The sequence below is a fragment of the Pezoporus flaviventris genome, unplaced genomic scaffold, assembly GCF_033815535.1.
Source record: "Pezoporus flaviventris isolate CSIRO_AGI_PZ_B2104156 unplaced genomic scaffold, CSIRO_AGI_Pfla_v1 ptg000013l, whole genome shotgun sequence".
Lineage (NCBI taxonomy): Eukaryota > Metazoa > Chordata > Aves > Psittaciformes > Psittacidae > Pezoporus > Pezoporus flaviventris.
This window is the reverse complement of record NW_026892561.1, coordinates 123,370-139,496: the sequence shown is the minus strand read 5'-3', so window position 1 is coordinate 139,496 and position 16,127 is coordinate 123,370. Positions and strand designations below refer to the sequence as shown.

At 38.7% G+C, this 16,127-nt stretch overlaps 1 long non-coding RNA gene across 1 annotated transcript in view; it reads left to right on the top strand.

Moving 5' to 3' along the window:
• Positions 1 to 240: 240 nt before the first annotated feature.
• The window catches only part of LOC133268255 (uncharacterized), a 38,924-nt gene continuing 23,037 nt past the window's right edge, over positions 241 to 16,127 (top strand). The window contains exon 1 of the long non-coding RNA XR_009743018.1: positions 241 to 352. This is a non-coding gene — a long non-coding RNA (uncharacterized LOC133268255). The remainder of the gene's footprint in view (positions 353 to 16,127) is intronic.

Here is a 16,127-nt window from a genome sequence, read left to right as displayed (position 1 = left end):
CACTGCAGAATATAAATCCATCCTGGAAAATGACTCTGTTAAAAGAAAAGGGCATTTTGCCATTTCATGCTTATGAGGACAACCTGAGTCTCTGCATCTGATGAGTTTGCTAACCTGAAAGCTGTTTTGAGCTCACTCTTTTGTACACAGCATAATTAGGAATACAGCTCCTGCAGGTGAAGGCCTGATGAGCCCAATGTTACCCAGGTGTGCCTTTTTAAGGCCCGTGGATGAGGCCATGTTTTTCTGAGGGCCTCATGTCAGTAGCAGAACAGCTTTTGTTCTGATGGTGTAGAATGAAGGAGAGTTTTGTGTCACCCTCTCAGCAGAGGCTGGACTGCGGATGGGATAGGTAGGAACAAGTTATTCTTGCCTATGCACTAAATGTGAAGTTTGATGGGGAAATTGAAAGAAAATGGTGACGGTTGGTTTTTGTGTGCTTCTCAGGAAAGATTCTTCTCTGAGTGTTTCTGTAGCTTTTAGTAATGCTGTTGGTTGTTAATTGTGGTTTAGTTACTCTGGGTTTTTTTTACATTTAAGTTGGAGTCATATGTATCCTCAGTTGTGATATGATTGCTTGGTTTGTTGGATTGCATTAGTGTGGGTTAACATCTCTGCGTGCCTTGCAGTGTATAAAGAATAGCAAAGTGTTAATTAAAGCTTGCCGTTCTCATGGATCCAGACTAGTTGAAGCTGGAGTTCTGTTTTTCCAGCACAGCCATGAACACAACTACTTTTCCTTCATGTCTGTTATCAAAATGACCTAGACTTGAACTCTTCTGCGAATGGAAAACTGCTTTCGTGTAGTCTCTGTACATGAGCAGCCCAAGAGATCATAGTTAATAGGTGTGATGGCCAGTGTATGTTATGTTGGTCATGCGTGAATCTGCAATGTTCACTCTTTCTCACTGGAAACTTACTTTAAGTCATTTCATACTCAAAACCAGCAGATAAACTGTATTAATTTAAAGGTGCTTTGAAAAAGGCTGACTAGAAAATGGTAGGAAGGAAAAGGTGGGATTTCTTTTAATTATTATGACTGACTGTAACTTTACTGTGAAAATTGGTATTATACAGGCTGGGGTACAATTGGATATGCATTCTCAGTGGTGCTGCTTTTCTGTGTACTGTATTTGTGTTAATTCTACATTGTGTCTACAGGCCTATGAGTGTTTTGAAAGTGGTGGCTGTAAAGCTATACATTGATGGCTTTTATATACACACAGGAGACAAAAATCTGAGAGTGGACATTGCTCTGCATTGTACAAGAATCAGTCTACAAATCCCTTTGTATTTTCTGTCTTGAAACCATGTATTTTCCTCTGAGCAATGAACTAGAAACCAGCACACCCAGATGCTACAGTGAACCCTTGGCTCCTCCACAAAAGTTGGTCTTAAATAATACTTTTGCAGTGTGGCAAGTGCTAGAACCCCACATGGTGACCTACATGGTATTGGCTGGAGCTTTTCTTGCGAGTCTAATCCAACAATAGCAGCTGTCTCTGAATTAGTAGAGCTGCAAAACCACTAATATCTTAGCACTGTGGTTATTCTTCAGCGTACGTGATAGTAAATATGAATGTTTCAAATGGGCAATAATTCTGTCATTGAGGCTCTAGCATGTGTATTTTTCTGAAAACTGTCTTTTCTTTTTGTCCTGACATTTTTATATGCATATATATATATATATATATATTCTAATGCCTTAGTGGAGTGGTGGAAGGTAAAAGTAGTGCAACTGAAAACTCTTAAATAGAACCTGGAGCTTCTCCTCACAGACCAGAGTTCAGCTTCTGCTACGTGCAATAGCCATCATTGTATGCTAATGGCCCCATTAGAAACTACTGGGTAATGAAATGCAAGTAGTAATATGAAAACATGCAGTTGTGCTGAGTCCAAATCCTGTGTGCTCTCCAAGTGTACTTGTGTCAAGGCAAGAGTTCAATTTACCAGGAGACCCAAGAATGTCACCCTTTGTAAAAGCTTTCCTTTGCTCTGTTGGAGTCCAACAGCATTGTTAACTGGTGGGTTATTTCCAAGTGCTTTGAGCATTCTCCTCCACCCAGGATTCACTACTAGTTTATCAGAGTTTGCAGCATTGGATGCTACTTTCTCAGCCAGTATGGCAAGATTATGTAGATTAGGTCCTGCCCTAAATTATCTAAGTGACTATCTCCATTATGGAGACAACTGAGGATATTTTAGGGCTGGTGTTTGTTTTTTTTTTTCCACTGTACTTTATAATCTACTTTGTTAATTAAATTCTTTCTCTTCATAGAATATGTAGGGTGAAATTCTGGCCCCAGTGAAATCAGTGGCAAAACTCCCATTGTTTTCAGTGGGTTGAGACATCATCAAAAAGTAAAATCTAAAAGGAACAGATGCAGGCCAAGGGGCTGCAAAAACACTAATAGTCACTTTCAATCTACTGCCATGACTGAGGCTTGTATTCTGGAAGCAAGAAACTTAATCCCAATAGTAGGTGACAATGCATTTCTCCAAGGAACTAGCTGAACTGCTGGTGAGGCTTAGAGGTTGTGACAGGCCTGCTGTCCTAATTAATAACTTGTCAATCTTGGGATGGAGTTAGGCTATTCCTCAGCCTGGGACTCCAAACGTGGGGATACACAAAGGAGGGGTGAATTGAAGCTATGCACTAGCTTAAAATATCATGAAGTTGGGGGGGATTGAAGCATTTGGCATAAATGCTGTGATACTTTAATGTCAGGATATATTTGTAGCAAACATTCTTGTAGTATAAAAGAAACTGGAAGTTCAAAATTCCCTTATGCTGCTAAAGGTATGCCTAAAGGAACAGTTATATCTGAAAATATTTTTTTTATCTAGCAAAAGAAAAACCTGTTGTAGGGTTTTAGTAGTATTTAGAAGATAGGGGGGCACATTTCACAAAACTGTTGTAGTGCTGGGAAAGGTATCACTGACAATAAATGGAAGAAGAAAGACAGCATAAAGTAAGTATATGACTTCTGGGGAAATTAGGTATAAACCCAGAGTTTGAAAACAGTGATCTGAAAAAAGATACAATAGCAACTGGCCAAAACTTGTTTCAAAGCTTTGCTCAAACATTTTAATTGTGAAATCCTGCCTCACAGGGTGTCATTTTTGTCACATCTTTACAAAGAGGCATTGCCATCCGCATGATTTATATACAATGGGGAATGGAAGCAAAATGATATACCAAAGGCTGTAGCACCTACTATGGATTTAGAGCCTGCAATCCCTATATCCTATAACCAACTTTTTAAAAAGTAAATACAACTGTGTAAATGCTCCTGTAACTTCCTATCTATGAGTTGGAAAGTAGATCTGTGTTTAACTGGCAAAAGGTCTCTTACAACTCACAACTAGTGAGTTGTATGATCTATGCCCCATGCGTAGTTTCAGAGTGCAGAAACTTATCTTTTGATAATATGCAATTATTTTTCTCACCAAAATACATTGAAGATGCAAACGAGCCTTGTCTGTTTGAAAACTTCAGGAGCTAAAATATGCAGCTTACATGCCTGTTGTTGAGATATAGTTCAGATTTCTTCGGTTGTCGAGATAAGTAACTACCCGCTTCCAACAGCACGCTTGCAGCCCTAAAAAGTTCAGATCTCAGCATCTTCATCTTTTAACTTGGGTTCATCTCTAGTGTATGCTTCAAGTAGTCATTTGGATAAATTATGATTATTACACACTCTTCATCCTTTCTTGAAGAAGACAGTTCTCATCCAGACAGAATCCATCGGCCATTTGGAAAAATAGGGAGAGTGAGAGTAGAGAGGGCTTCAGCTGCCAAATGGTGCAGAAATTGTCTATCTATCTTAGTTACCCTAAATCCACCAGAGTAGAGTGTATGGGGCTTCAGCTGCCAAATGGTGCAGAAATCGTCTACCTATCTTAGTTATACTAAGTCCACCAGCCCTAGTGGCTGTATTCCTTTGAGGAAGCACTTATTGTATCATTCCAGCAGCCAGCCAGAAGGGGGAGATGACAGCCAGGTTGTTTAAAATGTAGAGGGCCAAAAGCCTCTTAATTCCACTAATCGCATCTAGCAGGAATAGAGCTTTTGCTACCCATTCTATTGCTTGGCAAAAAGTAGACTTGTAGCTAGCAGAAGTGAAGTATGAGTGGAAATGGGGAAAGAGGAGGCTTGAAAACATTGGGAAACCGCTAGGAAATTCATTTTGGGAAAACCTAAATTCTGCCTGCCCCTAAGGAAAAAGTGGCTGGATAAAGGTTCATGTTAAAGGACTGTGTGATCTGTATAAAGATCATACTAGGTTCACTTTGTTATGGGTAACTGTCAGGGCTCATAGTTATATCATCATCTCTGGAAATATTATTCTTTCCATCTTGGCTACTACATGTCACTTCTGTATTCAGCAGCAAGGTGTAAAGAGAGAAAGAATGTCAAGTGCATGCAATTTATTAAAGTTAGGTGTGAAAATATTGCATATACATTGTGTCTTGTGCCTGGTAAATGCCCTTACCTCTTCCTACTGACATTTTGCACTATTTGTTGACTATTTCAGAACTCAGTCTTTTTCAGCTGAGATTATTCTGTTACTCTGATAAAATCATACTGTTTGATAGTAAAGTTGAGAGGGAGCACTGACCTAACATGGGACTTGCCTAATGCTGGAAGTGGTTATTTGTAAGCAGATGCCACTACTAAGTGCTTAAATTGGATAATAAATGGTACCTATCTCATGAATGTAATTCCATTTAGTGTGGTGTGCAGTCTGGGATTCTTTTTTTCCTGCTTTTAGGATGTTTTAGGGATGCAATTTGCTTGTGAATCTTGCACAACTGTCACTGGTTCAGTACAGGCTTAGAGGGATTAATTCTTCTCTAGACTGTCCCAGGTGGATTTTTTTATTAACCTTTTGGGTAATAAACATTTATCTCATTTTTACAACAGTGTTTAACACTATCTATTTATGACCAAATATCTGTAAATCCATTACATGGGCTGAAAATGCACCTGCTTCAGAAAAAAAGCTCTCTAGAGAAGCCAGAGCAGCACTGATAATTGTAAACAAACCAAAACAAGAGCCCATAAAATAAATATAAAGGTATTACCTTGAGTCTCGTGTCTTATAGAACTGCTTTGAACAAAACCTCAACTACATCATAGCATGTCTATTAAAACATAAGAGGATGAATGATTTATTGTGAAACTGAGGTGAATGCTCACGTGTCCAAGCTACAATGCCTGCATCTGGGATATTGGATGTATATCAATGAATGCATGCCATTGTGCTATTAATATATTACATTGTGATCTATCAAACCATCGTCTGCCTTGTCACTTATGAATTTATAGACCCCAAAATTGTTTTGAGTGCTCTGTATGAAGAAATAATAATGCAGGTCAGCAGTGGAAGCAACCCCACTAAATCCCATACCTGCTCTAGTCTTTGTTCCCAGAGACCCTGGAGAATCAATATGCATCTTAAGAGTAAGGATGGCAAACTAATAAAGGAAAATGGGCCAAGATACTGCTTGCCATCTGAAGAACATGTCATGCTGTGTGTTGGGAATACAGCTATCCTAGAACACAGAGGGCGCATGCCAGAAATGAGCAATGCTCTTTTCAGGGGGAACAGATTCGGAGCATATGTTGATTCAATTGTCATCTTGTTTTCTTCAAGGTAAGCATATGTTTAAGAGCTCTGGATCAGAGTCCTAGTAACAGAAATGGCTATTGCCATTATTCTTTTCAAGTGTAATTGAATCTCAGGGTACAGTAGTATTCCTCTTGCAAGTCACAGAATTGGAATGGTTTGAGTTGGAAAGGGCTGTAAGCTCATCCAGTTCCAAACCCCTGCCATGGGCAGGGATGCCTGCCACTAGAGCAGGTTGTTCCAAGCCCCATCAAACCTGGCCTTGAATACTGCCAGGGATGGGGCATTTAACACTTCTTTGGGCAAATGTCAGGTCTATTGGACCTTAAAACTTTTAAGTTGAAGCTAACTTCAAGTTTGATCAAAAGCTTGGATTTAGTCAGAGCTGGGTTTCTCCTTAATAGTTAACTGCTGACCTGCTAACACATTCTGTGTGCATCACCTTTCCTAGAAGGTGATATTTCATTATTATGAAACACTACAGTTTGTCATAGTTCCCATGTCTTCCCAAAGTTGTATAAAATTTGGTTTCCTGAAAACATGCTGAACTGGAGCAGCATGACAGGAGGTACGCAATACACACGACATTGAGGCAACCTGAAATTTTGCCCTTTTAGAAACACATGTTTTTCACCTATTAAAGTAATTATTCTGGCACTTTTCCTGCTAACAGTGCAACAGTCACCATTTCTAAGTGAGCCTCTTATACCTAAAAGGTAGAAATAGGGTCAAAGAAATTGCATTGTTGCAGCATGAAAGAAAGAAGCGCTCTTTTTGCTGGGCTGATCAAATTAATTATGGTAAGTAGCTGAAAATAGAGGGAAATGAAACAGAATTAGCCCTTCAAATGATGCTCAAGGCAAAGCCAGAAATGAGCCTACTGCAGAGTGGTCCAGTGATATTTACAAATTGGTATCTTCTGCTGTTCCCTCTGGCTCTGGCTGACGTCAGTTTTGGTTGTTGATACAGGTGTCAGTTGTGGAACTGAACCATACAGGAGCTGAGGGTGAGAGCTGTGAAGTTCTGGGATGCTGCTACCACTAAGCATGCAGGGTTCTAGGGATTTTTCAGCAGTTACTAATGCTGAATTTTGATCTTTCCATTTACATAATGTGATTTTCTGTAAGTGGAAACTAAGAGCTTCTCAAGAAGTCTTGTGTTTGGATAGAATAGGTGAAAGTGTGTCAAGCCAGATTTCTGTAGCTTGTATACCTGTGCAGCCCAGAGGAGCAACTGAATCCAACACATGTAATGGAGGAACACATGTAAAGGGAGTGTGCGGGGTGGAAACTGCTGTGAGCCTTTATTTATATCAGAATAAATTATAACTGTTTATCTCCAACACTGAATCCATTCACAAGGTAATTTTGATTTAATGAGTCGTCTTCCTGCTGCTGCAGTGCTCTGAAAATGAATGACAATGTTCCATTCCCAACATAAGATATTTGATAATACTATCAATTTAGTCATATATATATATTGCTTAAAATGCTTGTCATACAGACATCAGTATTCATCTCCATCCTTACCAGAGTTAACAACATAATCAATAAACCAGATGGACTCATGTTTTGTAGAAGGTATTTTCTTAGTGCACAACTTTTGACATAATCTCAAGGAAAATAGAAGGCAAGTTAATGCATAACCAAGGAACAGATCAAGAGCATTTGCTTTGGGTTTGGGGTTACGTTTTGCTTTGGTTTTGGTTAATACAAGGCCCAACTTTCTTTGCGGAAGTCAATAACCTATACTCCCAACATCAGCAGTGGACTAAAGTTTTCCCCTCCTGTCTTTATCAGTCAGTAAATGCATTAATAGGAAGTAGGGACTGAAGCATAAAGTGTTCCCAATAGCTCTCATAATTCAGTAAAGGTCACTGGTTTTGTACTCAACCAGAAAAGACTTAACATGAGAAATTAAACAATGACTGTGTTGAAGGTTAAAATTCTTCTGTACAAGGAATTATTCCAGAGTATATGCAATAATAAATGTATATAAGGTTTGTAAGGCCCTTTTAATTTAAAATACAATGTGTTTCTTGATCTAAAGTCCCGTATATTTCTTTACATTTACATATGGATGGTTATTTCCACTTTCTAAATAGAGAGCCTTAGGCTTAGAAATACTATTTTATTTGGCTAGGTCATGTAGTGTATCCACAGAAGAATAAAGAATACAAAACTGTTCTGCTTCCTGAGCCTGACTGTACATTAACCACTACCCAAGACTGGGTAAATAAAAGGCTGATGAAAGAGCTTGTAAAGGCCTTAAAAGCCCTTTCAAGAGTGGGAAATCAACCCTTGCATAAAGAAGAGTATAAAACAACTCTTGAAGGGATGCTGAAAAATGGAGCTGTTACTTCTTGAAGGAGATGGCAAGAAAGCCACTGTAGTATCAGTATTAGGAGGTGTTCTTGAGACAAGATGAAATGTTCCTTGGGTGAACCTACATAGCCAACATGGTTGTGAGGATTATTATGATAGGAGTTCCTCTGAATAATGTGTATGTAAATCTCAACAGTTATCTATTACTAATAGAGAATTCTACATGCTGCAGAGAACTGCAGGAAAGGACTGAAATTGAGGATGACTGTTAATATTGATGGGATTTAAGTTATGCTTATTCCCACAAAGAAAACCTTTGAGGAAAATTTACTTGCTGATTGCCTGAAATGTACGATTTTAAACTTGAAAGGTTTGGAATAGTCTAGAAACATGAATGACTTCTTGAATTCAACATAAAGAAACCTGAAGTAATGAGATTGAGGGGAAGGTAATTGAAAAAAACAGGTTTATTATTTAAAAACAGGTTTATTGCCATTTCCTATATGTTATGGGGACATGAACAAAAGAAAGATATTGTAGTGATTTGAAATAAGCCATCTGAATAATAATAATTTTAAATAGCAATAACAAAACTTTGGGAAGAAGTGAAAGTTTCCATGTTAACTACTTCATTTATTAAACCAAGTATTGCTATGGCAATCAAACCCATGGGGCAAAAGGTTATTCTTCTGGCGGTGTTCTGTGCTATGTTAACAGTACAAATCCAAGCCTTAGACAACAGAATAAGCTCCTGAACTCTGTTCCAGAGTACACAGTACGCATGATTTCATAAGCAAGTTCAGTACATCTTGGGGGGGAAAAAGAAAACGTGGAAATAAAGCTTGTTATCAGACTTCAGCAGTTACAAACACACTGGGTTTGTGTTTTCACTATCCCAGTTTCCAAGTGATTTAGATTTATCAGAAAGAGTTGTGGCTTTGTCTTCTCTGTTGTAGTCCCCAATACCATGAGGTAACACAGGTGTCTAGAGTTGTGCTTATGTATTTCCTGAATCAGACCTGCAGAACCCCCTTTTCCCTAGAGAGGTGATCTGATAGGAAATGCAGAGTAATGTCAGTGGGGCTTCTTGTTTACCAAGGTAAGAATTTCCTGAACTTGAGCCCAAAACTGAACTGGTCTCTAGTTTGTATAGCTGATTCCCCAGCTACAGTAGTTAATTACGGTCAGATTGAAGGAAAATGATCAAACAGCTCTTGGATTCTTCAGTTATCTGCAGAGTCCTCTTTCTCTTAAGATGTTGAGAGTTCTTGAGGGATATGTCCCTAGTTTATCTATATTACTGCCTCACTGAACAGGAGGGACTCTATAAACGCGTTAAGTCAAAGCACTTTGATACTAGAAGCAACAAACACGTTTGTTTTGATAATATGTAACCATGAAGACCTGACTTATATTACATTCCATTTAAGGTCAGTATTTTTGAGTGTCATAATAAACCTAATGTTGCTCAGAGCTTGCCTTATGTCCTCTTCACATCTGTGTAACCCTTTCTTTTCCCTCCAGCTAACTCTTTCCTCCAACAACTTAAATTTTATCATCTTTTGTATTCTGTGAAGACAAAAACCAGCCATGTTAGTCATCTTTAAGACTGTTAGCATAACCCTTAAAGATAGAACTGTGATCCTTGCTGTCCTGCAAGGCCTCAGAGAAGCTTTATTCCTCACAAATGAATAGTTTCTCTTGTTATAAATACTTTTTCCTGTTAAGAAGTCTTTCTGATAAATTATGTTTGAGGGACTACAAGTTGCATTTGCCGGTATTCTAGTAAAACAGATTAGAAAAGGACTTTTCAAGGAGAACGTGTACTCAGGGACTGCTGGGACATCAGGCAAAGAACCACAGGATAAAATGAACATGCAATGCAATTAGTTCAAGTTTAGTAGATGAAGAATTGGAAAAATTAAATAGCCCCCTACTTTGTGGGCCACAGTGTCCTTCAAGAATACGTTTCTCAGAACTTCAGTACAGTTACTCAGTGAATACAGTGTGACTGGTAAAGAAACTTCATTTTCCAGAAGGTGAACACAAGGTCTTGACTTGGGTTCATAACTAGCAAAGAAAGGACAAATAACAGGAAAAGAGACATCACAACCGAGTGAACAGGTGCCAAAATGACACCTGGAATTTCAGGTTAGTAAGTGTGGAGTAATGCAGGGAAACAGAGCTGCTGCACAGAATGATTGCATCTAATTTCCCTGTTATCCCTTTGAAATGGGGTATTTTTTTTGAGCTGTTGTAGACAATTCTGTGTAACGGTCCACCTTGCATTGCAGACTGACAAAAAGAAAACATTTCTAGGAACTGGGGGCACAGCAAGGAACAGGTTTATGTTGTTGGGCCCAGTGCAGGCCCTAATCTGAATGCAATGAACTGTTCTTTGATCCAAATGCTTGAGTGTTTTTGAGGACAGGGCTGCTGTAAGCCTTGATGTAATTCATAAGTGATTGTTTAACATGGTGCCAGCATAGATCAAGCAGAGCTGTTGACCTGCAGCAGTCCCACTGCTATCCCAGCCACAACCAAATCCTTGCAAAACCACGAATAACTACCTGTAAAACTGGTTTAATCAAACAAGAACAAAAACGGGTTTACATGAGTGAAAAGAAATAGGTTTCACCTCCTCTGAGCGTTACAGGTGCTTAGTTAACCTCTGCTGCTGCAGGAGTTCTAATTTGCTGTGACAGTTCCAGAACTAGTGCTAAAATGGCTGTGGCAAAAATAAGTAAATAAAATGGCTCCGATAGAGTGTTTTCCCATTACAGCTTTGGCCTACCTAGAAGCCACTCGAGGAAAGCCATTTCTCACGGTGTTTCTGCCCTGTTTTATATATTTTTTTTCTTGAGTGTTTGGTCAAATCAACCTTCTGAACCAATTCAGCCTTTGCCCGCATTTAGAGATGTCAAATCACAACTGAAGGATGGAGAAGCACTCGGTTTTAATTTTTCCCATTCACAGCTGCCAAGCTACTGTGTTTTAGCACCTGCATGAATTAGTGTACTCTTCTCCAGTCGAGTACTGACTTCCAGACATCTCTAAAGCTCTTATTATGGGCTAAACCAGAAATTACTATTGGCTTCAGAAATGCTAGCTCTTCTTGTGGTCTGGATTTCCTTTGTGTCTCATCCAAGCAGAGCAAGGATGTATTCTTAGCTGGTGAAAATTAATCTGAATACACAAGAGCCAGTGATGCTTTGCTGATTTATATCTAATAAAGATCTGACCTATCTCTGAACCGCTCAACTGTGGTGTTGGCTTTCTTCCAAAATGTATTTTTTTATAACATGGTCAGGTGAGCCTTTTCCAAGCTTTAACTTCTGTAACAAATGTGTTTTGAGTGTATAGAAAGTGCTGTATTTCCATCAAGAGAGTATCATTTGCTTCTCTGAGTGGATATGGCTTATATCAAGTTTACCTTTGCATAGTCAGTTTAAGTCTCTTCTTCAGGCAACCCAAATCTTATACAAAACATCCTTCATGGCCCAGCTCCTCTAGAGTACGCAAAATTTCTGGACTCTGCTGTCAAGCTTTGATAAATACCAACCTGTGTGTCTGCTGTTAGTAAGCTGGTGCACTGGGATGAGCCCTGACTCTGTGAATTCTTCTAGCAAGCCTCTCGCTTCTATTCATAGCTCTACACACAGATGTAGCAGAAAGCCCAGTTAAACCAGAGAGAGCAGACATAGACCAAGACTCTTACAATTTGGCTGTTAAAAAAAAAAAAAGCAAGACTAGGAAATGATTTGTTTAATTTGAATTGAGTTTACATAAATACCATTTTGAAGAAACCTTCCTGACAGCTTAGTATGGTGCTTGGAGTCATTTTGTAATATACTTTGGGTAGCACTTAGCTGCCTGTATTTCTGTTCTATCCCGCATGTGGGCTCTTGTCTGGTTTCAGTGCCAAAAAACTGAGCCCCTGCTATTACTAATGTACCAATGCATCAGGAAGACCATTAACCTCTCCTTTTACATGCTCAGCCCTGGAGTGGTGGTTATTCATCAAGCAAAGCATGTTGCAAATATTCTCAGCAGGTTTTTCAGTTCTGTTTTCCATTTGCTGACAAGCTATGGTGTACTATCTTCCCCTTGTAAAGAGGAGTGAATTATACCAGATTTTTCACAAAAAAAAAAGGAAAAAAGGCAAAATAACTATTTGAAGATGTAAAAATATTAGTATATGAGGTATTACAATCCTAACAGATGGTTTTAAGTTGTAATCTCTCGTTTTTCTGAAAGTAGCTAGAAAAAAAATTGCACCTCTACAGTAGAAACCTTTCACTACTTGCTGAGAACATGCAGTTATATTAAGTTGTCATTTTTCTATAGGCTTTTCATCATTTTTATTTTTGAGGAAAAAAGACCTTTTTACTGGGAACCCATAGACATGATACAAAAACTATTTTAATAATCATTTGACTTTCAAAAAACTAAGTATATTATTTAGTATATTATGAAAATGTTCAGTATTGTTCTGATTTCCAACAGTTTACTATGAAGGTCATGCTGTATGTTTTGTCACTGTATTCAACCATAACATAGAATAGCTGAAAAAATCTACACACGGAGGATGTCCCAGACATTATTTGAAGAACTTCTAATGAGAGTGGGGAAAAAAAAGCAGAAGCAGCATTATGTGAAGAGGGGTAGTGCTAAATCTGTCTTTTTTTGCTTGATGAGACAAGGTGGCAAATTCAACAGAGGGAAAACTGCTGGGAGTCAAAGCCAACTCCTCCCAGCCATGGGGCACGAGGCTGCTTCTGTTGGAAGCTGTGTTGCTTTTTTCAAGGCTACCACAGCCTGGGGGGATGGTTCTTAGGCTTTTGCTAGCCACATCTCCCTTTTTCCTGCCAGCAGCCCTGGCCCCATTCCCATTTCAGTTTTAGCACTGTGAATGGGACTAGAACCTTGGTCAAGATGCAGGAAAGCAGCGTTAATAATAAGAGGGTCAATTGTCACTCTGCACCCCATCATGACAGAGTTCAAAGAAACTTTTCTTACATGAAACAGTTCTTCAGAAAGCATGCAGCCCTGTCCTTTAAATGGCAGGGTGCAGGAAAGGGTGGTTATGTATCTGTATAATATATCAGCTTTTGTGTTAAGAGATGCTCATACTGTTGTAGGTCTAAAAAAGACTGATTTGGTAGGTATCTAACACAAACATCTCCTTTCCATTTATTTTCTTGACGACATTTGCTATGGCAGTTATAGGAGCTGACAGAGCTAAAGAGTTTCAGAATGGTGAGGGAGAAATAGCTTCGAATATTGTTCAAGTGGCAGGACCTCCCCTTTGCACTGAACTCCTTTCTGTGTAATAGGGTTTATATTACAAAGGCACCTTACACCTACATAACGACCCTCTGATATCCATGACCTTGGGACTATGAGAGGAGAAGTGGGATATAAATCTGCTGGAGTTATCCCTGTGTCCTTATACACACACAGCATTTTTAATCTTCCCACATCAGACACAATGCATCTGATTCTGATCTCATTTTTAGTACTACAAAATGGAGATTAATTCCATCTTGATCACACAGCCAAGTGAAGTTTTGGAAGTGTACCTTTAAGAAGCATATGGCAGAACACAAATGCATTGAAGTCATCAATATTTATGGAGCAGGTAAACGCATATTAGACAGGCTAGATGCCATCTGTCAAAATAATCTTGATTCCAACTTGCTATCCAAAATGATGAAGAGTAATTCTAGGGCCAGCTCCTTAAGTCAGGTTAAAAGACAACATATTCCTGTGCCAACAAAAGTGAGATTACCACACAAACGAATACGAAAGGATGTCCTTATGTATTGAGTCACTGTCAATTCCAGACATGTAACAAAAATCTCAGACTCTGAACACGTCATGGAGTGGCCCCTAGGCACAACTTTGTCAAAGTAATTTTTTCCTTCAAGACCAAAGTGCCGATTGTTCAGAAGTATTCTGGGCAAGTTACACCAGAAATGAATTTGCTAGTGACTCGGTATCCCGTATCTTAAATCACCTATTAGAAGAGTGGACCATATAAGAGCAGCAGTGGAATAGATTAATTTTGGTAAGGAACAGTCTGAAATTTTCCCCTCTCTAAATGAATTCCAGGAAGTGTTGGGATTTAAATATTTAACGGTCTAATCCTGCATCAGTTTATGTTAATAAAAACTGTCATTAAACCTGGGGGAAGAAATTTCAGACCCTGGAAGGTAAATTTATTTTAATCCTGTTACATGGTGCTGTTTATGTTCTCCACAGAAATCCCTAAAATAAGTCAAGTGACTTGGCTTTCAGATTTGGGGGAGATTTCTTTTTCTTGCACTCGAACTTGGAGCTTGGATGGTGTTAGCCAATTAGGCTAGAATTCCAACTAATCTTAGAGGAACAACAAACCTAAGTTATATCAGGGATTTCATGTGATTTATAGTTTTAACTCAGATAACTTTAAGATCTTTTGGTTTCCTCCACAGCACAACAAAGCAAACAGTACTTTGAAGGAAAGGGGATGTGAGCGGTGATGCAGCCCAAATAGGTTGGTAGTGTAAGACTAAAGGGAAGCCCTTCCCGTAGTCATTATCAGGGTAGGTGCCAAAATACCCATTTTCGATGTTAAAGACTTGCGTATCTCAGTGAAAAAAAGCATTTACAATTCAGTTGGCTGAGACAATGTCAGCTGCTGGTTTTTCCCCCTCATCCTTAAGAAAATCCAAGTTTAGATATTTTCCATATATTTAGAAAAGTTTTAAAACGCCAGGAAATGTGTCGCACCCAGTAACCAATGGACATGCGGTTAGCAAAGCTGTTATTAAGCAGCACACAACCAAAGCCCCCAGATATCAAAGGGAAACTTTCCATTTGCACCTTGAACCAGGCCTTTAAATACAAGCCAGGTAGTAAAAAAATCAGGCTTGCTTATTACATTTATTTCTTATAAATTGCTTATGTCTTCTGCAATGTTATTAAATGCCGACTGTCTGATCGGGGGGTTCCCCTCAAATGGACTCCCTGAGTCTATTGTGTGTCGTGGCACATATCCACAAAATTTTACTTTTGCTGATTAATGCCTTCCTTAAATACTATTTAAATTTTAAAGATGAAAGCAACTATTTAGTGTTCATTTTTTCTGCTGCTGGCTCCGTGCTTTGTGAGTAATGTGAATGGGTAGTTTGTTGCTGGCTGCACAAAAGAACTTGCAACTTTTCATTTTTCCTTAGAGTCTCTATCCTCCTCATGGGGTACTACTTTGAGTGTATCGAGCGTAGTGGTGTTGATCTGTTTTGTTTTCCCACCTTCAAAAGGTGTTTATGGAATAGTAGAAAATGATACAACTTGATATTCCAGCTCCTAGGTGGCAGGGAAACAAAGAGTAAGGTTACTGACAAGTGGAGCATATTTGTTCTGTACAAGTAGAGTTTTGTGTTATCATTTTGATTCTTCAAGTTAAGCCCTTCCTGCAAAGTGCTGAGAGCCTTCAAGTATGGTTCTTCAATGAGAATTGATACTGTTTTGCTCCATCTATAAGCAAGAAGTAGTATAAAAACATCCAAGGAAGACCAAGTCTAATTTTATTACATGATTGCGCAAAATTGCTTAACCGCATCAAAGAAGAGGCGGCATCTACTCTGGGAAAGGCCTTGTAAAAGAGCTTTCAAATGCAAAATGCAGTCTTACAGGTGATTTAATCATGGGAATGCATCACTGAATGTCTGTTTCATTTATGCCTCTAAACTCAAAACAATGGGACCTTTATCAGAGAAAGAAATATTAGAACCATTTTCTTCATTAACTGTTCTTATTAGATGATATTTAGTTGTCTATTCATCTTTCCTTTTGCCTCATTTAATCAAAGCATTTTCAAAAGGATCATTATTAGAAATAAAGTATCTTCCAAGGGTCAAGAGACATTTTGATTTCTTTTTTTCTTAAAGAGTAAATTAAAATATGACTTCGAAAAGGAAGAGAGGGGTGGAATTCTGAATGAAGTTTCTTCCACAAAGTCCAGTGCATCTTGAGCAAAGGGAATATTTCCTCTATACCAATCTCTTGCTGCTGCAGCCACTGAATGTTATTTAGTGGTTGAAAAAATGGCAGTGTTCTGTTTGGTTTCCACACAAATTGGTTTGAATGCCTCTGTACATCTCACTCCTTGGTTAAGCTGGCAAAA